The sequence below is a fragment of the Polypterus senegalus genome, chromosome 14, assembly GCF_016835505.1.
Source record: "Polypterus senegalus isolate Bchr_013 chromosome 14, ASM1683550v1, whole genome shotgun sequence".
Lineage (NCBI taxonomy): Eukaryota > Metazoa > Chordata > Cladistia > Polypteriformes > Polypteridae > Polypterus > Polypterus senegalus.
Window position 1 is genome coordinate 91,636,494 of NC_053167.1, and position 26,422 is coordinate 91,662,915.

Below are 26,422 nucleotides of genomic sequence, written 5' to 3' on the forward strand. Positions count from 1 at the left end.
TCAGGTGAAGGCAAGTTACCTTTGTACTTGAACTGGAAACTGATTGGTTGAATCTAAACACAGTTAAACCTCCACTGGGGAGATATGCATACTTGACAAACCAGTCCATTCACAGCTTTGATTTTGAAATTCTTTTTCTAACAATAATCAGCTTGTTTCTTCACTTCAGTATAACTGGTTAACAGGCTCGAAATAATCCTTTATGTCTGTAAGAACTGAAATTGCAATAAAGACAAGTAGACCTTTGATATCCACTATACATCATGGAGAAAAACAGAATGCAAATTAATTGTATATGACTAAAAAGAAAATACAAGACTTACAGCCTTATCCACAAATTAAGAAAGAGATATTTTTGCTTTGTATCTTACTACCTGTTAATTGCCACATATGAGATCATCAGCATGTGTGCCCAAATATTACCAGGAGACATTATGAGTGAATTCAGCATAAGAACAGGAAACGTGTTAAAAGGAGATCTTTTAAGTTTAATTGAACTCATTACTTTTTGAAATGGTAGGCTAGTGGTGCAATTTCTAATTTCAGAATTGTGGGTCCAGGAAAATGGAAGGATAAAGAGGGTACAGTATGTGCTGCTTTTCAATATAAATCTTCTTAACTGTTTGAAGTACATAAAACATAGAAAGGATACCTGAGCAGGGCAGGTATTTTAGGTTTCAGTTGTATTCTAAAGCTCTCCAGAGTATTAATACCTAATTAGCTGAATTATATCATAGCTTAAATATGTTCTTCTTTTTTCCTTTTATTGACAGGGTATAGCAGTAAAACTGACATCTGTTAACAAATAGAAAAAATGTAAATTTATTCAAATGAACAATTAATTAGCTTGAAACAAAAAGTTGCTGAACTGCAGTGGATTCTCGTTTTTTAATTATTGCTGGAAGTAAAAGTAATTACTGCTCTTACTGTAGGTGATTGGTCTGACATCCTTTCTAGAGCTGCCGTCTGTCTGTCTCAAGTCCACCACTGCTACTGGATTACATCCTTGATGTTCACAACACTGTACTGGAAAAAGAAGATTATAGAAAATGAATGTATTGACATTTTCATTTCTTCTTGGGGACACGTAAAGTATATGGCCATCCATCCATTAAGCTGTTGAACTGCAAAAATTAAATAAGATGACCTGCTAATATATAGCAGAAGCACTTTAGAGCTACTTGCTCTTTCATTCTATTTATTATGCAAAAATGTATCCAGAGTAATATCACAAATCCAAAGCAGCCATTTCTCGTGTTACGTGTACGTCCATCTGACATCCATTATCTTCACTACATTTTTTAAATTATACCTTTTCTTGGGTACCACAAGGTTTAAGCTTTCTACCTGCATTCTGTTTTAGGATCATCCCAAAAATGTAATTCTAGTATCCATTCATCCATTTTAACACCCGCCCAATCCACTTTAGGGTGGCGGAGGGCTAGAGCCCATCCCGACAGCATAAGGCGCAGGGCAGGAACCATTCTTGGATGGAACTCGGGTCCGTCACATAGTTACACCAAAGCATCAGTTATGTAGCATGTATGTTTCTGTGATCAGAAGAACACCAAGACTAGCAGTGAAGATCACACTGACACAGATTAGTAGCAGTACTCGTAGAAAGAGTAGTATTGTCGCGTGTGTAGTGAAACTCTTGTATCGCCACTCTCTGGAACCATAATAAACAAGAATGTATTCAAATACAGAACTTGATTTTATTTAATTACTTACACAAATGCTGTTGTGATAAGCTTTAAGGTGAGATGCATTAGTCAGTAATTAGCGAGGGGGTTACATTATGCCTGGCAGCAAGTCCCTAAAATTAGTTCTCATTATCATTGCTTCCTACAGTTATTAGTACCTTGAAATAATGCAAAAAAAAAAACACATTATAAACAGAAAGCTGTCTAGTGTAAGCAACATGACTGTGTAATTTACCATAATTTTCCAAATGAGCATTTGACAGTTTGAAAACACTGCACTGTGAACGTGAATAAAGCAATGTGAGCTGTTGTGAAGGCCAGGCGTGATGCCATTCTTGTCAGCACAATAGAATTTGACCATATAATAACACCTCTCATTATTACACGTGTGGTACCTCTGACCGCTGAAGTTAACAGATCCACCTTATCATCCAGTTAACCAGCGATGTGGACTACAGATCGACTTCCATTACCATTCTCCCTATCTGAAATCTGCATCATCACAATACATCCGTTTTCTTGGGCAAAACACTGATTTTGCAAGTTAACATGTTACAAAGCTAGGTTAAAGGAAACCACCTTTCCACCATCTCTCTAAGAAGCCTGGAATGTGACATTCCAAAGGAAGCAGGTGCCAGCAGTTCTCTTCAAACACTGGTGGACAATCCAGCGTTACTAATCAGCTGGTAATCATGCAGATGCATCCTGCGCAGTGTGCCAGACTAATGGTCCTCCAGTTGATATTAGCACACAGATGGTTGTCTTGTTCCACACAGCCAGGATGAAGGAATACAATTTCTGGTAACGGAAACAAGCAATCAGAAAGCGTAAGATCTGTTTAAAATATCACTCCATAGCAGGCGTGACTCATTTAATGTACTGGCACAGTACACTGATGTCTAATCCATATGTCTTATATTGTTGACTTAATAGAAGTGTTGATTTATACACCTCGAGCAAATGTCATCTGTTTGCATAATGTTGCAATTGTAATGTCATCTCAACATGATGTTGTCTGTATCCTGTAGCTTTATTAAATGGAAATTATGTCACACTAAGATTTAGATGCAAGACAAGTGACGTGCCTTACATGCCTAGGTATTTTTTTTTTAATTAGCTTCCTTGAAAAACAATATAAGAGCCTCACATTGTGTAGCCTTGGGTGGGCCAGTTCCGGATTTGTGCCTATTGCTGTTAGAATGGGTTGCCTGGCACACACAGACTGTCGGGTAGCCTCATCTCACTTTTAAAACACTTCATTCAACCCAAGATTACAAGGTGCCAGAGCACATCCTGGACACAACAGCAGTTCATCACAGAGCACACATAGGAGTATCCGTCCTCAGTCAAAAGGGTTAGTGTGTAGCTTAATGCATATCTTTGAGGGTGTGTGAGGAAACACGTACAGACAATAATCCTGACCTGGATTGTAACGCAAGACATTGTGTCCATGAGACAGCAGAACCAAGCACTGCGTCACTCTGCTATCCCACTGAGTTTAGATTGAGCTAGTCACACAATAGATGAGTGGGTACATTCAGAAAATGGAGGGAGACATGAATATTTTTGTAATAAACTTAATTATAAAAGTAGTGTTTTGCACTTAATTCAAATCTTGCACATAAAATGTAAATGTATACATCGACAGAATGCATTGTAATCCAATTCATATCATATTTGTACCCTCATGGTCATGGTAGGCCTTGATGCTCAGTGTTGACAGTCATTTGCAGCACCATTTGAAAGTTTGCTTGTTCTGTGTGACAGCTTATTTTTTATGAAAATGACCAAATAAGAGGTTTGGAGCAGACCGTATTTTAGTTTGCACCATTCACAAAGACTGTCACTCCAAAAGTACATTTAATACAATTACATTTTCTGAACCTTTTGTTTCTTATTGACTGATTGTGTCATGTCCTTCTTCAAATCCTGCTTGCTTCTAACTTCACCTTTCCCCTCACCTCACCAATTATGAGAAAGTCACTTGAAGCCATTTTGCTGATCTCCTGATGTATCTAAGCAGACTTTCGACCTTCAGTTTTTGCCGTCAAAGCGAGGGTCACCCAGAGTGACAAGGAAGACATGATGGTCAGGTTTGGGCAGAGCTAAGTGTGCAGCACCCATGTCTTCACCTCTCAGCAGTTGTTCTCCAGATCAGGTCAGGCTCCTCAAGTCGAGATTAAGTTGTCTTGTAATTCCAAATTAGATCTACATGACTAATGGTGCCCTGTTTAGGGTGCTTTCCTGCCTTCTTCCCATTGTTACTGGGATAGAGATTGGGTCCCCCCAGACTTTGAATTGAATTTAGTGAGTTTGAGAAGGCAACCTTATGTTATGTTACTACATTTAATATATTTAAAGCATGGAGCAGTGGAATTTCTAGCCTTAGGCAACACCGCGTTTGCAGTATAAGGCCCCTAATAGGGTCTGTCTTGTAATGGTAATGTTTAGCTATACGTACAGTGTGTGCTATCTAGGTGATAGCTTTATAGGGCTCTTATTAAGCTGTAAACAGTTCTCATGGGGAAATAAATCACACGTCCTGAAGAAAATACCTTGGCCCAATCTTCCTGGGTCACAATAAAGCATTTTTATACACACTCACTCAACAGTTCTGCCCCACCAGTGATTGATAAACAAGACGACAAGTGAATCCACAACGGACAGGTGTCTCAAGCAGAGGTTAGGTAACCTTTCATAAAAAGACCAGCGCCCATTTTTATTTGAATTATTTTTAGATATTGATTTTATTAACATGTTAATAAAGCAGTGATGTGAATACATTATTTTAAATATGGAAGGTATTTAATACAAGCAATTGTTTCACTTACTGGCCTTGAGTCATCTTTGTGGTTATCAGGGTGTCTGGTGACATAAACACCACAGTTTATAAAGATGCATTATTTAGATTAAAGAAAAAAAAATGTTCATTAGCAGATTTATAAAATGGACACACAGACATTCTGTGTTTTACTGTACCAATATTTCATACGCATTTGGATCTTTCAGGTACATTTAATCCCAGTCTGTTATTGCCAACACATTTTCTTTACTTTGATGAACTACAAATTGAAACTTAGTGTTAGACTCTAAAACTGATGTTACATTACGCAACTTCTATTTGTGGTTTGTGTCAAATTTGCTGATCTAGTCACTGAACAATGTCAGTTTACATAACTGAAAATCGCTGCCCATGTCTCATTTGCTGATGGGATGTCCCTTTTTGTGACAGCCAATAAACAACGTGCGGCCGGTCGGAGCTAGTGCTGTAGGAGGGGATAACAGGTATGGAGAGTTAAGCCACAGATTCTTCCCTTTTTTCTTTTTTCCATTCTGTTTTAGTACATAAAACATGAGATATCAGAAAGATGAGCCTCTATCCGGTTTGTGAGGTCCAAATCACCCAAGGTCCTTATTCCTCATCGCTACATTCTATGCATTATCTTCAGCATGGCTGTCAAACTCCGGTCCTGGAGGGCCGCAGTGGCTGCAGGTTTTCATTCTAACCATCTTCTTATTTAGTGACCAGTTTTTGCTGCTAATTAACTTCTTTGGCCTTAACTTTAATTAACTTGACTCAGACCCCTTAGCCAAACAATAATGAGACACAAAACAAGCCACCACATGACCAGCTCACTTGTGCCCACCACACAATATCTGAAAATAAAGTAAGGTTGATCTCTCAGCTCACCAAAACATTTTGATGGTGTTCTTTGAAAAACAGAAAATCAACAGTTTTAGAAATGTGTGCTGTGGCAGAATGAGAGCAGCAACAAGCCATGGAATTAAATAATGAGTTTAATTAACAGCAAGAATCGGCTTCTCATTAAGAAAATGATTGGAGTGAAATTGGTTGGAGTTTGAAGCACCAATTTAGCTGGTCATCTGTTGGCTTGTTTGATATCTCATTTCTGTTTGGCTGTCATTTAATAAAGAAAAAAATTCAGAAGACTGAATCCTTAAAATCTGCAGTGGGCTGGCGCCCTGCCCGGGGTTTGTTTCCTGCCTTGCACCCTGTGTTGGCTGGGATTGGCTCCTGCAGACTCCCGTGACTCTGTAGTTAGGATGCAGCGGGTTGGATAATGGATGGATAGATGGAATCCTTAAAATAGGGCTTTTAAAATGAAGGGAAGAAGAATTTAATTAGCAGTGAAAACTGGTCACTGATTAGGAAAAGGGTTAGAATGAAAACCTGCAACCTCTGCGGCCCTCCAGGCCCGGAGTTCGACACCTATGATCTTCAGGATGATCATTCATTAGTAGTCAGCTCTCATGCACACAGAGCCCATCCTACAACAAAGGCAAAACCAAGTCCATTTGATTTTATCTCGGCGAATTGTTGACTAGTTGCTGGTTATGTTACATTAGGCAAATGGCCTCACGGGAGCCCGCTGCCAACTGCCTCCAGCTCGCTAAGACAATGTCAATGAAGGCTGCCACTGAAAACCGCTAGAATGTGACACGGGCATTTTATGTGATCTGCTCAGTATACACACACACACGTTTCCTGCTCGGGTCAGATCACATGACTCAGTAAGTTCAGGCTTCGCCGCATGTGATGAGGAGTTTAGGCCTTGGTGGAAACAGGTGGCTTATGGTGTGAGGCGAAGAGCTAGTGTGAAAGGAGCGTTAGTCACGGGCAACACACTTGCCACCCAGCCAAATGTATTGTAGGTTTGTATTTCAGTTTTATGATTGTACTTCTCCTAAGCATAGAAGGTAGGATTTGAAATATTAATGAAAAAGTACAACCCGGATTCCAAAAAAGTTGGGACACTATACAAATCGTGAATAAAAACTAAATGCAATGATGTGGAGGTGCCAACTTCTAATATTTTATTCAGAATAGAACATAAATCACGGAACAAAAGTTTAAACTGAGAAAATGTATCATTTTAAGGGAAAAATATGTTGATTCAGAATTTCATGGTGTCAACAACTCCCAAAAAAGTTGGGACAAGGCCATTTTCACCACTGTGTGGCATCTCCCCTTCTTCTTAAAACACTCAACAGACGTCTGGGGACCGAGGAGACCAGTTTCTCAAGTTTAGAAATAGGAATGCTCTCCCATTCTTGTCTAATACAGGCCTCTAACTGTTCAATCGTCTTGGGCCTTCTTTGTCGCACCTTCCTCTTTATGATGTGCCAAATGTTCTCTATAGGTGAAAGATCTGGACTGCAGACTGGCCATTTCAGTACCCGGATCCTTCTCCTACGCAGCCATGATGTTGTGATTGATGCAGAATGTGGTCTGGCATTATCTTGTTGAAAAATGCAGGGTCTTCCCTGAAAGAGATGACGTCTGGATGGGAGCATATGTTGTTCTAGAACCTGAATATATTTTTCTGCATTGATGGTGCCTTTCCAGACATGCAAGCTGCCCATGCCACACGCACTCATGCAACCCCCCATCAGAGATGCAGGCTTCTGAACTGAGCGTTGATAACAACTTGGGTTGTCCTTGTCCTCTTTGGTCCGGATGACATGGCGTCCCAGATTTCCAAAAGAACTTTGAATCGTGACTCGTCTGACCACAGAACAGTCTTCCATTTTGCCACACTCCATTTTAAATGATCCCTGGCCCAGTGACAACGCCTGAGCTTGTGGATCTTGCTTAGAAATGGCTTCTTCTTTGCACTGTAGAGTTTCAGCTGGCAACGGCGGATGGCACGTGGATTGTGTTCACTGACAATGGTTTCTGGAAGTATTCCTGAGCCCATTCTGTGATTTCCTTTACAGTAGCATTCCTGTTTGTGGTGCAGTGTCGTTTAAGGGCCCGGAGATCACGGGCATCCAGTATGGTTTTACGGCCTTGACCCTTACGCACAGAGATTGTTCCAGATTCTCTGAATCTTCGGATGATGTTATGCACAGTTGATGATGATAGATGCAAAGTCTTTGCAATTTTTCGCTGGGTAACACCTTTCTGATATTGCTCCACTATCTTTCTGCGCAACATTGTGGGAATTGGTGATCCTCTACCCATCTTGGCTTCTGAGAGACACTGCCACTCTGAGAAGCTCTTTTTATACCCAATCATGTTGCCAATTGACCTAATTAGTGTTTATTGGTCTTCCAGCTCTTCGTTATGCTCAAATTTACTTTTTCCAGCCTCTTATTGCTACTTGTCCCAACTTTTTCGGGATTTGTTGACACCGTGAAATTTTGAATCAACATATTTTTCCTTTGAAATGATACATTTACTCGGATTAAACGTTTGATCTGTCATCTACGTTCTATTACAAATAAAATATTGACATTTGCCATCTCCACATCATTGCATTCAGTTTTTATTCACAATTTGTTTAGTGTCCCAACTTTTTTGGAATCCGGTTTGTAACTTCCTTGTCATGTTAATGTTGCAGGTTAGGTTGCTTTTTTGTATCCTAACCTCCTACTCCATGTTGGTGAAATTGCCTACTTGACTTGTAATCAGCCTGCCTAACAGGGTGAGACTACCCAGGATGATGCCAGCAAAAAGCAGTGAAGGAGCATATGGAGGTGATCACATGATGTGCAGCACACATATGTTTATATTTCATATACTAACCGATGTTCTTGACGTAAATTATATAGTTAACTGCCCAGTTACTCCAACAACAAGTACAAGTAACACCAACTCAAAGGACTCTTGGAAATATGTTGAGTTTTCTTTACATGTGAAGAACACCCTACTTGTGTTCTCTCACCCTGCATACCTATGTAAACACCATCATCATCTTCATTAGTTTTCCCCCTGCAGGCTGGTCACCTCGTTCTGCTTTAAGGGCTGTTGCACTTCTTAGGGACGTTATTTAGCGGCAAACCTTTTTCCGTTTTTCTGAAGAGAACGTCCAGCTAGTTCTTTGGACTTGAACCACTGCAGATGTTTGAGTTAGCAGACATTGTATACATTAGGGGAGTATAACTTTCAGCCTGTCGGCAGACTCAGATCCCACCAAGTGTATCATTAGCATAAATTACCAGCTGTAACTATTGTGAATTACGGATGCCGCAGTGTAGCGGTTCAGAGCAGACACGCATGGATGTGCCCCAAAGATGCACTGCTCAACATCCTCTGCCATAGAGCATACACAGCAGTTTCTGGTTATGTCAGCATCCTCTGGTTCACTAATTTACTTAGAAATTAGACAGCACATTTTCAAAGGTTGTATGTCAGAACGTTTGTGGATCAATATGATCTTTTAATAAAAGTGAAGTGCATGGCAATCTTAAAAAAAGCAAACCTAAAGAATATGTGAATTGCACAAACTGCCTACAAATACATGTATCCATTTTCTGTCCCACTGAAGGCTAATGGGATACCAGATATAAATCTCTGGCCTATTTCTTATAAGCAAGCAAGCAAATTCAGAGTTTAATGTTTACGCACAGAGTGATCACTTGGCAGCACCGGCTCACCTCCTATCTATCCCTTTCCATTGTTACGCTGCACCTTCAGTAACGTCGTAATGAACTTCAAGGGCAGCTGCAGCCTGCAGGTTCAATATTGATAGTGCTTAGCTCTGGAATTATAATCTAGTTATACGTTGTACTTTTTCAATATATAGCAATTTTAATTGAGCTCGTTTAATTAAAAAACTCACCAATCACTGTTCAGTGTCACAAGCTACCCACATTCAGAAATCCACACTGTTAATTAAACTGACACTTTTGAACTAAACCACATACAAAAGGTCACCTCATACAGACGTCCACACAGTCCGCCAGTGCAGTGCATGGCACTTTATGAAAAGAATAAAAACAGATTGATGTGTTGGTGGCTGATATATTTCATTCAAAACACTTCAGCATTTGTCTTTTCTTGTTGAAACATTTAAATATGAAGTTAGGTTATGTGCATTTTTTGTATAAAGCATAAGTGGATTACACTAGTGTAGCAGTATCAAATGTTTATAGCAGTACAAACTTATATTTGATATAAAATACAGTGTTCATCGCTGTTAGTCATCTAATCCACTATTTGGAATGTTGTTAAATTAAAATTATTAATATACTTCCAAATTCTGCCAAGGAGAGCAATGTCTTTCATGGTGTTATGGACACCAAAGAGGACAAGTAAGTGGAAAACTAAATGTGAGATGGACAAAAGGACATGAGAGCTGCTAGAAACTAAGGCAGGAGTTTGAACACTAATAACGGCAAATAACTACACGGTGGTCCAGATCTAATTATGCTGATCCACATCGTCTAAATGACTTTGGTTTATGCGGGGAGGATTCCAGTTCAGCGCGAAGACGATTCTTCATGCCGTCACTTCGCACACTTCTCGATGGTCCGGGATTATTTGGGTGATTTTCTATGTAATAAACTTAAATAAAATTGCAGTATTAGATCTGGATCACCCTATACAAGTGGAAGCCAGAAACACAAACCTAAAGGGGCCATCAGAAAAATGAAGCAAAAGCCTTTCTACAGTCTAAGGTTTGTTTAATTTACAAGTCCGAATGTGAATATGAATATTTGAAACTGTGATTTCCTAGTCATGTGCCTAGCATCAACAAACAACATGATGACGACGACACCAAGACCCCTTAAAATCAATAATAATAAAAAGTATTCTAAGATACAAATTAAAACAGTCTCCAATTTAAATAAATCAGGTCTCAGGAGGCCAAAACTCAAGTTCAAAACATCACGTCCATAAAGATCAATCAATGGCTTTGACGAATACTGAGTACTTGTATTCAATAATGAGCAGTACAATATTTAGTGAATATTTTATTTTTTTTGTTAAACTTCTTTAGCAGATATAGTCTGAATATTGTAATTACTGCATTTGATACAGACAATTTTAGAAAAGATTTAAATTCCAGCACAAAATGAGCTAATAATAAAAATAAATGTGATTAGAGAGACCATAAAAAACGAGTGGCACTGAGACAAGTGAGTGGTTGTTGAGTGCAGTCCTGGGATGCGTGGGAATGGCAGGAGGCTCTAAACACTATCGGTGTAAGCCCTTGGCAATACTTAGGGAGTCGTAACCCCGGATGTGGTCACCTCATAAACTAATGGGGTCACAAGAAAATAGTTTAAAATAGAAAAAGACCATTAAACCATGTATTGAATAGGAAGTGAATGTCAATGTTTCAAACAGCTGGAGTAGCGAAAAAGCTCAGATTTCAAAATGGGATCACAAACAAAAAAAGCTTGGGAACCTCTGACTTAGGGTTTAAAATCCAATAATTTCTGATTTCATCAACACTAAGTATTATAAAAGATTCTATCAAAGACCCTAAGTGTCCGGGTGCATCTCCCTGGTGTTTTACATTTCAGATTGTGGAATGAAGCTCAGAAAGGTCTGCCCCCTTTATAAAGACATGACAAATGGTGGCTGTGGATGGCCATTTAGGCCCCAGGGAGGATTATTATTATTATTATTAGGGTTATACAGTATATGGTAAGACAGGGTACTCCACAAGAAAATGGTGTTGTTTCGATATCAAATACATTAATGGTGTTATGTCATGTACAAACCGTCTGTCTGACAAGAATTCCAACTTCTGGACTCCTCTCCTGCTTCTTGTCTTCTCTAATCCGCCCATTGTGGGTCGCCAGGTGTAACGGGTAGCTCATGCAGGTTGAGAGAAGCTTGTTGCCAAGCAGGAGGCGCTCTGCCATAGTTCAGAAGCCAAATCTGCCACTGGCTGATAGAGATTTCTTTTTTTTAGTCCATGCTCACATCCCACCATGGCCATGTGAGGGAGGATCATCCTGAGCAATACCTTGATAGTGTCAGTTATCCAAATTGTTTTCATCCTGTAACTCTTTGTGTTTACGGTTTTGTTTTTGTTTGTTTTATTTATCTTCTGAATTTGAATTCCAAACACCCTGAACAAGAATCAAAACTAATTGATATTAACATGTAGGGAACAGCTGCGGTGGGCTGGCGCCCTGCCTGGGGTTTGTTTCCTGCCTTGTGCCCTGTGTTGGCTGGGGTTGGCTCCAGCAGACCCCTGTGACCCTGTAGTTAGCATATAGCAGGTTGGATAATGGATGGATGTAGGGAACAAAAGGTTTATCTGATTAAAATACGATCAAAGAATAATGGATTGCCATGTAGTAGGTCTTTAGATGCTGTAGAGTTTATAATTGCAAAGGATGCATATGTCAGTTTTTCATAGTTAGATGATCTTAAAAATATGGCTGGTTGATATAGTTTTAGAAAGACTCTTGAGACGGCTAAAGATTTAAGGAAGCACCTTGTACGTGCCAAGCCTAATGCTTCTCTAGATAGTCAGCCGATCGTACTACACTCACCTGGAGCTGCAGTAGAAATGAAGCCGATCAGGAGAAGAGTGTTGGTACTCGGTGTCCTGTTCAGTTTGTCGTAAACCCCCTGGGCACATGTGCCGCGTGTCTAGTCTCACGGTGGCCTCGTTTTACTGGCTTGGCTCCACCCTGTTTGTTTCAAACACAGGGAAGACAATATACTGTATAAATAGGGACAGCATTTATTAAAGATGTGTTGTTTGATTTATACTTTCATTAAAAAAATATCTGGAAAAAAAATTTGGGATTAACTTGCTTAGAGATCTTCATATAGACAACGTCTTAGCATCATATGAACAATTACATTCCAAATTTAACATTCCAGCTACACATTTCTTTCACTATCTTCAAATCAGGAACTTTGTTAAATAGAACCTTCCAGATTTTCCTCATCTTGCACCCTCATCCATGCTGGAAAAAATATTGCTCAATCTCAAGGACTTAGACTCCATCTCTACAATAAATAAAATCATTTTACAATTCCTCCCTTTCAAAGATCCAAGAGGACACTGGGAAAAAGATCTCTCAATTAAAATATCAGAAAAGGAGTGGAAAGTAGCAATGCAGAGAATTCACTTGAGCTCCATATGCGCAAAGCATACAATTATACAACTCAAAATTATATATCGAGCACATCTGTCTCGACTAAAACTCTCAAATGTTTCCAGGGCATGATCCAACCTGCGAACGTTGCAATCAAGTCCCAGCCTCACTGGGTCACATGTTCTGGGCCTGCACCAAATTAACATTATTCTGGACAAAAATTTTTAATTACGTTTCAGACAGTCTTGGACTCACAATCCCTCCTAACCCATTAACAGCTGTGTTTGAGGTTCTTCCAGAGGGGCTTAAAGTGGAGAAAGACAAACAAACTGTGATTGCATTCACTACACTCTTGGCACGTAGACTTATTCTGATAAACTGGAAGAACCCAAACTCTCCTCTTTTAAGTCAGTGGGAAACCGATGTGTTATATTATTTGAAATTGGAAAAAATCAAATACTCAGTTAGAGGATCTGTACAGACTTTCTTCAAAACATGGCAGGATCTAATCAGTAATATTTTAGAATAAGCTCTTAAAGCACAGAGGAATTATTTTCTTCTCCATTCATCTCTATTGCTTATCAAACTCATCAATGTAGGTATGTTTACAAGCCTTAAGTTTTACCCTGTTGGCCTTGCTCTGTCTCTCAGTGGTGGGGGTCGACTTGTTCTCAATCCTACTTTTTGTAAAAATTGATTGATTTGTATGGAATGATTGCCATAAAAGTAATAAATAAATATTAACATTAAAGAAAACATACAATTTGCATTCACAGGGAAAAAATGGAAACAAATAAATGAGTAAACATTCCAGGAAACACGTAGAAACATGAAGAGTCTTTAAAACAACAGCATTTCAGGAACTTGAAAACAGTTTTTAGATAAGGACTCCTCCCAGCCTGGCCCAACACCCAAACCTATGGACTCCCTCTGCCAGCCCTGGTCAGTCAGTGGGGGCCTTTTCTACCATCCTGGATGGTCTAGAAGGTGCCGTTTGTAATCCTGTTCAGTTCTGTGCTGCAAAGCCCTGCACTGATGTGAATTTCCTCCAATTTCAAAGACTTTATTTTATGTGAACCAGCAACTCTAAATTTGCCTTCTATGAGTAAGTGTAGGTGGGCTTCAGCAGTGGTCTGCTATCCCAGGGTTGGGCCCTGTTTTTTGCTCAGTGCTGCTTCAGGTGCTTCATGCCTCCATAATGGAAAGCAAAAGTGTAAGAAATAGGTGATGATTGTTTAGGGAGTTCTACTCCTTTAAATAACAGTTCTGACCAAGCAATAAGGTGAGAAATGGCTTGTTGGTGTTATTCAATTACAATGGGTTGCTTTAAGGTCATTTTCCACGATGTTGGCTACTTAATTCTAACACAATAAATCTGGTAACACAAAAAGAAATAGTCAACAATAAATTATTTGCTGTCTCACGTGGAGTTTAACTGCAAGTTGCATTAGCACAATAGAGTGCACTGCAATTAGATTTATCTACCTGTTTTATCATTTCTCATAGATTTTTCTGTCCCCTCTCTTCATCTTAGCAACATGAAAAACAGATTGTGATTGGTGCTGTGAAGGAGAGGCTTCTGGGAGCCCTGTAGCCTGCCCATAATTCATCTCCGTATTACATTTTTACTAAGTGCAATTTTGTACTTTAAATTGTAACCACTCTGTTTAAGGTAGTGGATGCTCCAAGGTTTTTCAAACAGCCTTCTTTGCAACGATACACTGTTTCAAAAAGTGCTAAAGTACGGGCCCGTGATGCACTCTTTTACTGTTTTAAGAACATGTTATTAAAAAGGTGCGTGTTAAGGCCAAACTTGAGACTGAGTAGCATCATTACTTAGATGAAAACTCAAATAGCAAAGAGTGGCCACAGTTTTTCAAAATTTCAGTTTTAGGTTTTCTAAGCAAAACTTTTAAGAAAATACTGGTTTGTTTACACTGATGTTAAAACAAAAGAAATAAAATTATGACAAAATGTTCAAGGTGACATTCTGAGGAGAAGTACAATCAATCTAGACTCCATGTTATTCATGTGTGTGCAGAGCATTATGAAAAAGAATAAGGAAGAATGGTGAAATAACACAACTTATTTACGTTTTCTTATCAAGACAAAGTACAGTTAGAAATTCTGTTTAAAGAAGGGATCGTCAGATTATGTTCAGGGGTGAAAGAAATGTGTGCGGTTAGTTCTCCTGGCCGACATACACGAGGAACACAAATATTATTCATTAACAGTGATCTGCCATTTTAACACTGATATATGGCCTCCCGGCGCCCAGCTGCTGGTTCACGTCCTCGGCTATAAAACATAGGGACAGTTTAAATATGGACCTGCTGGGCTTGGGCCCTTCAGTGATCTGTCTTCCACCCCTCCCCAGAGTGCAGGTGCTCAGCCACATTCTACAAATGAATACATTTCCTGCAGCCTCACTGCTTTGATGGCTCTATGATTCCTGATGGGTCGATAGAAAGCAGTCTGAGCTACAAAGAGAATGTCAGCAAAGAGATAATGGAGCATCTTCTCTGAACGCAAGCAGAAGAGGCCAGGTGTTGACATACAGGAGTCTGAACACCTGCACTAGTTACTCTGGGTACTGCCAGCCTTCTGAACCCAAAAAATACTGGAACTCGAGAGAGAGAGATGGAGAAAGCACAGTATGGTTCATAGAGAGAGAAATACAAAAGGCACTGTATAACAGATGGAAAAGAACTATGAGATTAAGATAGATAGGGCACCATATAAAGAAGATAGATAGATAGATAGGGCACTATATAAAGAAGATGGATAGATAGGGCACTATATAAAAAAGGTAGATAGAGCGATAGGGCACTATATAAAGAAGAAAGACAGATCGATAGGGCACTATATAAAGAAGATAGATAGATCGATAGGGCACTATATAAAGAAGGTAGATAGGCACTATATAAAGAAGGTAGATAGATCGATAGGGCACTATATAAAGAAGATAGATAGATAGATCTATAGGGCACTATATAAAGAAGAAAGATAGATAGGGCGATATTTTATTCAGAGTGATTTGATGAACCCCAGGATCTTAATGTTTTAAATGATCCATCACTGAGCATTTTGGACATTTGGGAAACACAGCTGTTCATGTTCTAGCTTTGCTTCAGATCAAACTCTAAAGTGAAGTCGACAGTATTAAGAATTAGAATAAAATGTTATGTTCAAGATCTATTGACATGTAGTTGTATGTCCAATATACTGTATATAAATATGTAAAGGTTATTGCCACCCTGAGAAAAACAGAAAGTAAAAGGCTCGTCAAAAGCTTTATAGCTTTGTGTATTTTATCTTCTTTCTTTATTTCAGTGTGTAAGAGTAGCCTTTACTTTCTTCCTTTGAAGATATATGTTGACAAAGCCTGTCACTAACCCCATGCCCAGCTGGCAGAGGGATTGCCAGAGGTAGGACAGGCCCTAATTTATTGTCAAATGTGCATGAACAGCTCTATGTAGGGGACAACAGACTTTTAGCCTGTTTATGTAGGCAGCCATACAAAATGTCTAGAGATCCTCTTGTTGTTTTCAAATAATTTTTTTTCTGTTTTAATAGTTTTTTTTCTATTTTGTTATTTACTTTCTTAACATTTACTTGTTAATTATACATTATTATTACATTCCTAAAAATTATTCTCATCAGTTTTCAACTTCAAGGTCAAGTTTACTGCATCGTGTGCAGTGAAGTTCTAAGTTACATGTCTGATCAGGAATCAGCAGGGATTACTGTTCAAACATGGACCTTAGTGTGGACAGTCAGTGGCTAAATACTGTATTTCAACACCAAACTTCTTCTTCTGCATTTTCATCAATAATACCTTTTCTCTTAAGAGCTGGCATGGTTGTGCACAGGGTATAAATGTCAGCCTTGTCCATGTCTATGGGGCATCACATCACAAAGACGTGTTTCTAAAGTGAATTGACGAGTCTAAACTTTATAGCTCAGTGTGAGTGAGAGTGTCCTGTGGCGCACTTGAACCCTGTCCAAACTTACCTGGGATGACCGGCAAACTCCTGCAACCTTGAATTAAAGCAAATGGGTTTGAAAACGGATTGACAATGTTTTCATTTTCTGTTTTCCGGTGCCCATCAGAATTTCCTGTTACTCATTGGCACTATCATCAGCATTTCACTATTTATAGAATACCACTTGCTCATACCGTACTTGACTGCTAATGACCATGACTTTGAGAGAAACACATAGAAGTCACCACGTGATGTTCTCCCGAAACCATTAAACATCTGCTGGGACCTTCATGTAGAACAATGGACTTTCTTCATGGATACTTTCTTCATTTCTTTTTTATCAAACATTACATAAGTTGCGCCTCCAGGAGGCGTTAACTAGTTACTTTTTAATTTGTTTCCTTTGTGTCTCAATTTAAGAATGAAAACGGTAAGTTAACATTTAAATTTATTTAAAGCAAAGTAGGTTGACACATTTTCCATTTTTCTATACAGTAGGCAACCATGTCTCATCATATATGCTGTTTTCATTTACATTTGCAAAATACCTTCAGGTTTATTTTATTTTCATTCTACCTGACAATTCAAACACCTCGATACATAGAATACGTACTGTACCTTCTTAAACCCGATTTTGGTGGGGCTAGAGCCTGTGCCAGCCCATAGCTCTGCCAACTTACACATACACACACACACACTCAGGCTTAGCCAGCTTGAAACTGTCAGTTAGGCTCCCATGAATGTGTTTGGTGATGGGTCAGAACAGCCATGCAGACAATACACAGGCAATGCCCAGGCATGGGATTTGAACCCAGCATACTGCATCTGTGAGGCAGCAGTCCTAACCACAATGCCACCACAGCTGTCTACTGAGGTCCCCCAGCCCACTTCAGGGTCGTAGGGTGTCAGACGGTGTTGTGCATCTGGCATAAGGTCATAACCATCCCTGGACAGTGTGCTTGCTTGCTTGTTCACATACTCCCACTAACCAATGTGTGGGTTATACAAAAACCTGCAGAAAAAATGCAGAGTCCACAGTAAGTGAGGAGTGCTAACCACTGCACCGCTGTACCACTCCATCCAGTATCACAACTGTGGTGAAAAGAAAGGAATCCAGACACACAAACTCTTTGTGTTTTAATTCTGCAGTGCGGGCTCATTACTGAACACAAACTCCATGGCAGCATGTCCGCTGCTGTATCAGATCTTACATCAGTGCCGAGGTTAACAGCAGCACGTATTATAACCTGAGTTACAGATGGCGTGTGGTTATGACGTTATGAACTGCTAATAAAGCACCAATTGAATACACGGGTTTGGGTGATTACTATGGTCAGTGTGAGCGACATTTCTCCACAGACTGTACTTTGAAAACGCACACTCATTTTGGAGCATTTCTTTCCAGGTCCTGTGTCCTTTATAAAATATGCATTTGTTTTATTTTTCCACCATATTTTATAAGAATGTTTCTGCAACCACTGCAAACTGTTATTGAGAGTAATGTTTGCATGTTAATGTTTTTGTGAGCTGCCACATTTAGATTTATTGCTGTGCCACAATGTCATTTTTGCATCCTTTGGGCTCAGGCTGCTGCTTGTGTAAGGAACTTTCATGATATCAGCAAAGTGAATGTGACTAATAAGATGGGCCATACTGACGACGTAGTCGTGCTTTGGATGGTCAGTAGTGACGGCTGTCATTCATGGAAAGCTGTACTCTGGTGCGCTGTGCATTTTAAGGAAGTGGAGTTGTAATTTCTTTCATGAATTTTGCCATGCCTAGTTAGCGAAGTAGCTAGAATCTCGAGTATGTCAGGTCCCGTATTTCTGAATCAAATGCAGCGGGTTTTTTCCTTTCTTTTGGTCCTGCGCTCATCTTTGCTTCTTTGGACAGAAGTATATGTTCAGAGACACTGTATCTCATATGAATGAATTTGCTATTGTAGATTTGTTTTATTTATTATAATGTCTGCTAACAGTTCAGATTCTTACCATGCTAAAGACTACCACTCCAAGCAGGCTTGATTCCTGTCTGGTGCTGGGATGGGCTCTAGCCTTCTATGACCCCATATTGGAAAACTGAAATAGAGAAAATAGGTGGTGAAATATCTGAACAGTCAAAGAGGCCACAGCAGCAAAGCTTTTAACATGAAACTAAATCATGGATTTGGTGAATATGAGAAGTTTTCATTTTTTTTTTATATGAATCATTTCCTTTGAAGCGTGTTTAATCCCACTGAATGAAATCTGAGTTTGAATCCCGGTCCTGTCACACTCTGCGTGTGCTTTCCCTGTTTGCATTTGTTTTTCTACCAGCGACCATCTTATAAACATGCATGTTAGGTAAACTGACAAGTTTATATTGTCCTGAAGTGACATTATTGCCAAAACAACAAAGTTTGAATGAAATTTTACTTTGTGATGCCTATACAATAAAACATCGATACAAATACAGTATGTAGAAGAATATACAATTTAAATAATGGCTTCCAAGAACCCAAAAGAACATCAAATCACAGAGACATGCCTGGCAGATCAGGTCAGAAGACTTTAAGGGTTCATTTGCTAACAGCTTGTAGATAAGAACTATTTTAAAGTACAGTAAACTATAATAAGTGTAACTATAATAATGATAGTACTTTACTTATAAATAATTCTAAATAACATAGTTTTAGTAAAGTGGCAAAGTTAGGAAATACCAATAAGTAACTGGCAGGGAAGGGTACGTTCATTCACAAGTCTCATCAGGAGGATAGAAACTTCTTACATGAAAAAAAGTTTCAAATTCAAGTAGTGAATAATATGCAGTTTTTTTTAATAACAAGCCTTGTGACATTCTTGGGAAAAAACACACAGTGTGAGAACCGACTTGGACAGAACTTCACAGACACAGAAAAAGACACTTAAATAGAAAGAAAATGTCCAGGAGATGAACTTAGTTAGGTCAAAACCACACGTCAAACTGATCTGTTGTCAAAAATAAAAATGCTAACCAGAATTCGAAGACCAGAAAGCAGAAGAATTCTTCAAACAGAAAGGCAGGATTCTTGACCAATGAATGAGGGAGAAAGGCAGACGTTCAACTCAAATGGACAGGATTTTAGGAATTGTCTTTCCTGTGTTCAGGAAGTAACTGTTAGTATTTTTAGAACCAAAAGGCACACATGTTGAACATTGTGACTAGATGAATGGATAACAGGCATGTAGGTTATGGTACACAAGCTACTTTAAAATATTTTTTCCTTTTCTCACATCGTTTGCTGTTGTCCAGAACTGGATTCCATTGAGTTTGGTGGTACTCCAAACTGCCTGTTCATCTCCCAATCCCTTCACTCATGAACAAGACCTTGAAATACTTAAACTCCTCCACGTGAAGAAGCATCTCTTCCCCAACCTGGAGAGGCCACTCCACCTTTTTCCAGCTCAGAACTACAACCTCAGACTTGCAGGTGCTCATCCTCATCCCGACCGCTTCACACTCAAACCTCCCTACTGCGTGTCTAAGATCACAGCCTGATGAATCCAGTGGGTCCACGTCATCCACAAAAAGCAAAGATATGATCCTTTTCATCACCAAACTGGGCAATTTCCACTCCTCGACTGTGCCTAGAAATTCTGGTGACGAAGGGCACAGCCCTGATGGTGTCCCACTCCCACCGGAGACAATTCTGACTTACTGCCAGCAATGCAAACCAGTTGTACGGGGACCAAATACAGCAGGCCCAGTACCCCACACCCCTGAAGCAGAACAGCTTGATGAAAACGGTCGTATGCCTTTTACAAGGCCACAAAACACATGTGCACTGGCTGGACACACTTCCATTAACCCTTCAGAGTCTTTATTAGGGTAAAAGGCTGGTCCAGTGTTCTGCAATCGGGACAAAATCCACATTGTTCCTCCTAATTATGAGGCTTAACCAACAGCCAGATCATCCGCTCCAGAACCCTAATATGATCATTCCCAGGGAGACTGAGGAGTTTGGCCCCTTAAAGTTAGAACACACCCTCTGATCCCCTGTCTTAAAAATAGGGACCACCACCCCAATTTGCCAATCTAGTGTCACTTTTCCTGGCCTCCATGCCAAGACAGCCCAACAATATCCAGAGCCTTTAATAACGGGGCAATCAATAAAGCAACCATTGATTGTTTTTTTTGTAACACAATTTTAAGGGTGTGTGAACTTAAACTTCTTAATAATTTAGAGTAGATCAAATAAAAAATCTTGATATTCAAATAATACTTGATTTTAAATTTTGTAAAGACAGGGCCCAATTGCCGCTTATGGACCTTACTATCCTCCCATCATGTTCAACTGTTCCAGGCTAAATCAGATACATATACACAGTGATGTTTATATAATACCTGAGTTGATTAGTCAGGGCCATCTCCTATCATATTTAGGTCATGAAAACATAAACCCAAAACAAAGGAATAAAATATATGAAATGAAATACGTCCACACTGAGTGTGTCATTCCATTACAACTAAGGATGTCTTCAGGCTGGAGAACGATTCTTGACCTAGCTATCATTTATCAAGTTCAGCCATTAAAATATTATAATCAAATAGTTCACGAATAAATTGTTCAGCCATCCAAGAAAAGGTTCTATTACTGTATATCTAAACAGGAGGTGATTTCATTCCATCAGACTCAATGAACAAGGCCTTGTCAGTGTTTGGCAATAAACATTTTATTAAGAGGTCCAATATTGTATTTGCTCATCTTGGCTTTTGAAAACGATATCTTGTTACTCTGCAACCTGCCACATGCTGTAACTCTGTCTGATCGATCAATCAGTGCTTTGCCAGTGCTATTCAGAATGTCGTCTCAGAGGACAACCAGAATATCCCATCACTGGTCCTGTGGTCATTAGGTATGTGTAGGTACAACATGCACAGTATCTTCAGATATTTTATGTGTCAAACCACCATCCTTATTGAGTCTTTGGTGCCAGCAGCCAGTTAGATTAATACAAATCTGTACTTGGCATGTGCTTCAACAAGAAATAGCAAAATACTAAACAGTGCTGTTAAGTGGGCAATCCTAACCCTCCTGCCACATTTTATAGCTTCCGAAAATTATCATTCAAATCATAATGACATTTTCTTACTTTTGAAAGTAAAAAATTAGCTACCTTAATTCAGACAGACACTTTGATTGCATCCACAGGATGGTCAATTCAGGCTGCACAGTTTGTCACTGTGTGTTAGGCTTAAGCAGACAAACCGTACACAGATAGGATGAATGACATACAAAAATGTCAAACACCACAAACATATTGTAAAGAAACACATACATTGTACACCAATGAGAAGAACCTGGAAACCACTGCTGGGAGATTCTCATGCAAACTGCAACTTTGTTATCTTCATCAGTAAAATTGTGATTGTGATTTTCACATTTGGCCTGACTCGCCCATCATCGCCCTGCTTGGTTTATGTAACTACATTAATGGGAAGTGAACAAACATGAAGCGAACTAAACATTCTCCAATTCGGCAGCAGCATTGGATACAACTCATCACAGGGCCAGCTTTCACACACACACACACACACACACACACACACACACACACACACACATACTGAAGGCCAGTTTTAATGGACAGTTAATCAAATACCTGTCTGGGATGTGGGAGGAAACCAGAATACATGGAGCAAAAAGCAGAAATGGGTGAGACATGCAGACAGCACACGATGACCATGCAGGAGATTTGAGACACTAACCACCGCAGCACCATGCTAGCACATCTCAATCACTGAAATCTTAGACAGTAATAAATCATCTAATCATATTTGTATTTATGTGCTCTTTTTTTTTGGTTTCACTCCAGGGTATTCATATCAATGTATAACAGGGAACCCAAGCAAATCATTAATGAGTTCTGCTGTTGAAGGTCGAGTCTAGTCTAGCCAGATGCTTTCCTCCCAGGGCAGTTCATTTGGCAAGACGTGTTGCAGTCCACCTCCCTCATTTGCACCCCTGTGCCATCATAATGAGACCAATATCAGAATAGCAGGTCGCTGGTGGAAGGGTTGATAAACAAGTGTCTAGTTTGGGTCAGTGAGGGCTGTGCATGCGTATGCCACCAACACAGTGGTGCTAAGGGGGCTCACATTCTCCTTCTGCAGCTTTGGTCAAACAGCCTACGAATCTTAGCTTTTTTTTCTTTTGGAGAACAGCTGCACGAGGATGGCTTGTGTTTATATACAGTTACTAGATCATCAGTTATTTGAGGAGAACAGGACTGGATGTCATTCCTTTAGTCATATCCTTTAGTAATATTTATAGATGTTTTTTTATACCCATTTTGGTCAATTCAGGATTGGAGAGCCCAGAACCAACCCTACCTAGCATCCTAAAACATACGGTCATACAGTCAAGGGGCTGCAGCGTATCCTGGTTTCATCAGGTATAATGGAAGATCCAGTTCATTGTAGGGCATAAAATGCATTGGGGATGTGAGCACAAAGTCAGTGCCTGGTAAAAATGAAAAAAGAAAAACTTGAATATTTTAAACTCTTGAAAATCCCCTACAAACCAAGGACAGTGGAGCTGCATCAGTTCTTACCACTGCACCACCATGCTGCTCCTGAACATCACAATGTGGCTTGTGAATGGCGGGACAGGTCATCGGTAGTTTGGTGTGCAGGCAGAGAGCTTATCCACATTGCAGTGTGTAGCTAGTCTGTGGCTCTGGACTCGTGTGTATGGTGCACGGCTTAACTCTGCGTGCCTACATAACCTTAAGATAACCCTTCAGTCCATACTTGTAATTATTACATTAGCGCCATACAATATTAGAGTGGAATGAGGATTGATGGCCTAGGCTGACCACATGGCAGTCTGATTTTAATACGAACATTCTGTTTCATATAGTGAAAATCCATAGTTCTTCATAAGGTACTTTGTTCTCATTACAGCTGTATTGAATATAAAGTAACATGTTTGTGTTGGACACCAGTGTAATCTGATAACCCAGCCATGTAGAAGAAAATCAATCTACTTAACATGTCAGTCTGACAAGAAAAATGTGCATTAGAAAACACATCAGCATTTCAGGACAGCCTCTTCTGTCCTGTGCATGAAGACAATGCCGACTTAATACCACGTGTACAATGGCAGCACCGCCGGAAAAAGTTGGTAGACTGGCCTATTGTGTTCAGTCTGGGTAAGCCAGAAGCCACAATGGAAAAATCTATAAAAAGGCAATTCAAAAAGACTTTGATCTTGTCACAGAAAAACAGAAAGTCATGATCCAGCAGCTCTTGAGATCCAGCTGAGTGACCACTGCACGTTCTCTGGGTGTTTGTGTGACTTTCCTAGATGAACGCTGCTTTCCTCTCAGGGCAGTTCATTTGGTAAGACGTGTTACACTTCATTTCCCTCATTTGCATCCCTTTATATTTACTTAATTGAACCAGACAAGAGATAGAAATCCTGCCCCAGGACAAGATGTGCAGAAAGATGTTGCAGACATTTTGTATCATCTTATGCAGGTAGGGAAGTGGTTACAAATCTCTTCCACAAACTGAGTGATTGTTTGCAGGACGATGGTTGGAATTTCACTCCTGTTGATTTTTGTCAAAGCAGACCTGCTATTGTCACCAAACAATCAGTAACACACACTTTGGTACATGTGCTGGAAAGGAGGCTATCCTAACATACTCAGCATCAATACAGATAACATTTGTGAAAGTTACGAGGTGCTGGAGCTTCTCTATGTCTATTCAACTGCCTTTCTGCAGTCCCTGACTGAGTGGAAAAGTGCAGCAAAAATAAATGGATACTCTAAAAAGGCGCCATAAAGCACAAAATGCAAATGAAAAATAAATTGAGTAGCAGCGCTAAAAGAACTTGTAAATAGGAACAGGAACTGACAAATCTCTCAACTGCCTTTCCATATATGAAGTTGGTGAAGGGTTGTATCAGCAAGCATTTGCAAAAGAACAAAATAGCTAAAGGTTGATCTCAGGGTTCATTTTGACAGTGTAGCCTTCTTCAGGTTGTTTTATTGTAATATTTATAATCAGTTTTAGTCACAGAGTAATGCATCTGTTTTTTTGTACTGATTTGGCCAATCCAGGATTGTAGAGGCCAGAACCAATCCTAGCATCATAAAACATAAGGCATCCCATTTGTACGAGTGGCTACATTCACACACACTGGGCTGCTTAGAGTCACCAGTTAATCCCACTTGGTGATGCCTGGGATGTGGAAGGAAGTTCGGAGACCCAAAACACAACATTTCACCCCAATCTCTTTGAGTTGTGGGGCTGCAATACTAATACTGTACTGTGCTGCCCTGTGGCCCAGACTCTTTCTTTTTATTATTTTCTAATATAACCATATTGGTATGTTTTTCATACAGATACATTATATCTTATTTTCTTGAAATCTTTTAGTTTGGGATTGAGCCAGTATGGGATGAATTATCTTCTTTCCTTTCCGATGTTCTCATCTAATATACAATCACGAACCAAATTATTAAAAACACTGTACTAATATTGGGTATGACCTTCTTTTGCTTGAGAACGGCCTCAGTTCCTCATGGCATGGATTCCACAAGATGTTGGAAACATTCCTTTCACATTCTGGTCCATGTTAACAGATTTCCAGCTTCACATTCATGCTGTGGATCTCTTAGTCTACCACATCCGAAAGGTTATTCCATTGGATTCACAGCCGGTGACCAGGATGTCCACTAAAGAACACTGAACTCATTGTCACGTTCATGAAACCAATTTGAAACATCTTTTGTTTTTAGACATGGTGTATTATTGTGCTGGAAGTAGCCATTAGAAGATGGTAAAGTGTGGCCATGTGGCACATGGTCAGCAACAATACTCAAATAGGTTGTGGCTTTCAAGGAATGATTGAAAGGTATAAACGGGTCCAAAGTGTGCCAAGAAAACATTCCCTACACCACCACCACCAGCCTGCACTGTAGACTCAAGGCAGGTTTTCTGCATGGATTCATGCTGTTTTATGCTAAATTCTGACCCGACCATTTGTGTGCCTCATAGAAATCAAGATTCATCAAGCCAGACAATGTTTTTCCAGCCTTCAGCTGTCCAGTTTTGATGAGTCTGTGCCCTCTGCAGCCTCGAGGTTCTGTCCTTAGGTACCAAGAGTGGCGTTGTAGCCCATGTGCTTCAAGGTCTGACGTGTTGTGTATTCTGAGATGCTCTTCTGCTCTCCGTAGTTGTACAGAGTGAGTTACTGTAGCCTTTCTGACAGGTAGAATTAGACAAGCCATTTGCTTCTGACCTCTCTCATCAACAAGCCATTTCCATTTGCGGAACTGCAGCTCACTCGATGTTTTTTGTTTTTTGCAGCATTCTGAGTAAACCGTTGTGTGTAAAAATCCCAGGAGATCAGTAGTTACAGAAACACTGAAACCATTCGTGCCACGATCAAAATCACTGACGCCACATTTTTCGCCATTCTGGTGTTTAATGTGAACATTAACTGAAGCTCCTGACCTCTATCTGCATGACTATACACGTCGTGCTGCCTCCACATGATTGGCTGATTAGATAATTGCCCGGATAATAATTTTCTCAGTATCAGCTTTTAGTTCAATCTAATAAATAATTGAAGATTTCCCCAATGAATGCATCATATACGTCACTTCATACAATAAAGGTTTGTTTGTTTTCATGATATATTTCAATATATTAAAAACAATGGGTAGCCTTATAGAGACTCATTTGACCTGTTCCCCATCTGTGGTGTGTCCTGCTGGCGGTGACACTTTGTGACTCTCAGTTGGATTAAGCAGGTTCACAAAATGGAAAGACAGATGAATGGATGGGAAAAATGATTTAGTTTTGTCTTGCCTTGAAAGTTAATGGAACTTTGCACAGTGGCCAGCCTAAAGGCCAAGGCGAGTGCACAACGGCCATTCATGACAT

General features: G+C 39.7%; 1 long non-coding RNA gene across 1 annotated transcript; it reads right to left on the minus strand.

The window, feature by feature from the left end:
• Positions 1-852: 852 nt before the first annotated feature.
• LOC120515161 lies at positions 853-18,572 on the minus strand. Its single transcript, XR_005630603.1, has 3 exons — positions 18,496-18,572; positions 11,964-12,104; positions 853-1,026 (listed from the first exon to the last, which is right to left on the minus strand). It is a non-coding gene; the product is annotated as an uncharacterized LOC120515161 (long non-coding RNA).
• Positions 18,573-26,422: the final 7,850 nt, after the last annotated feature.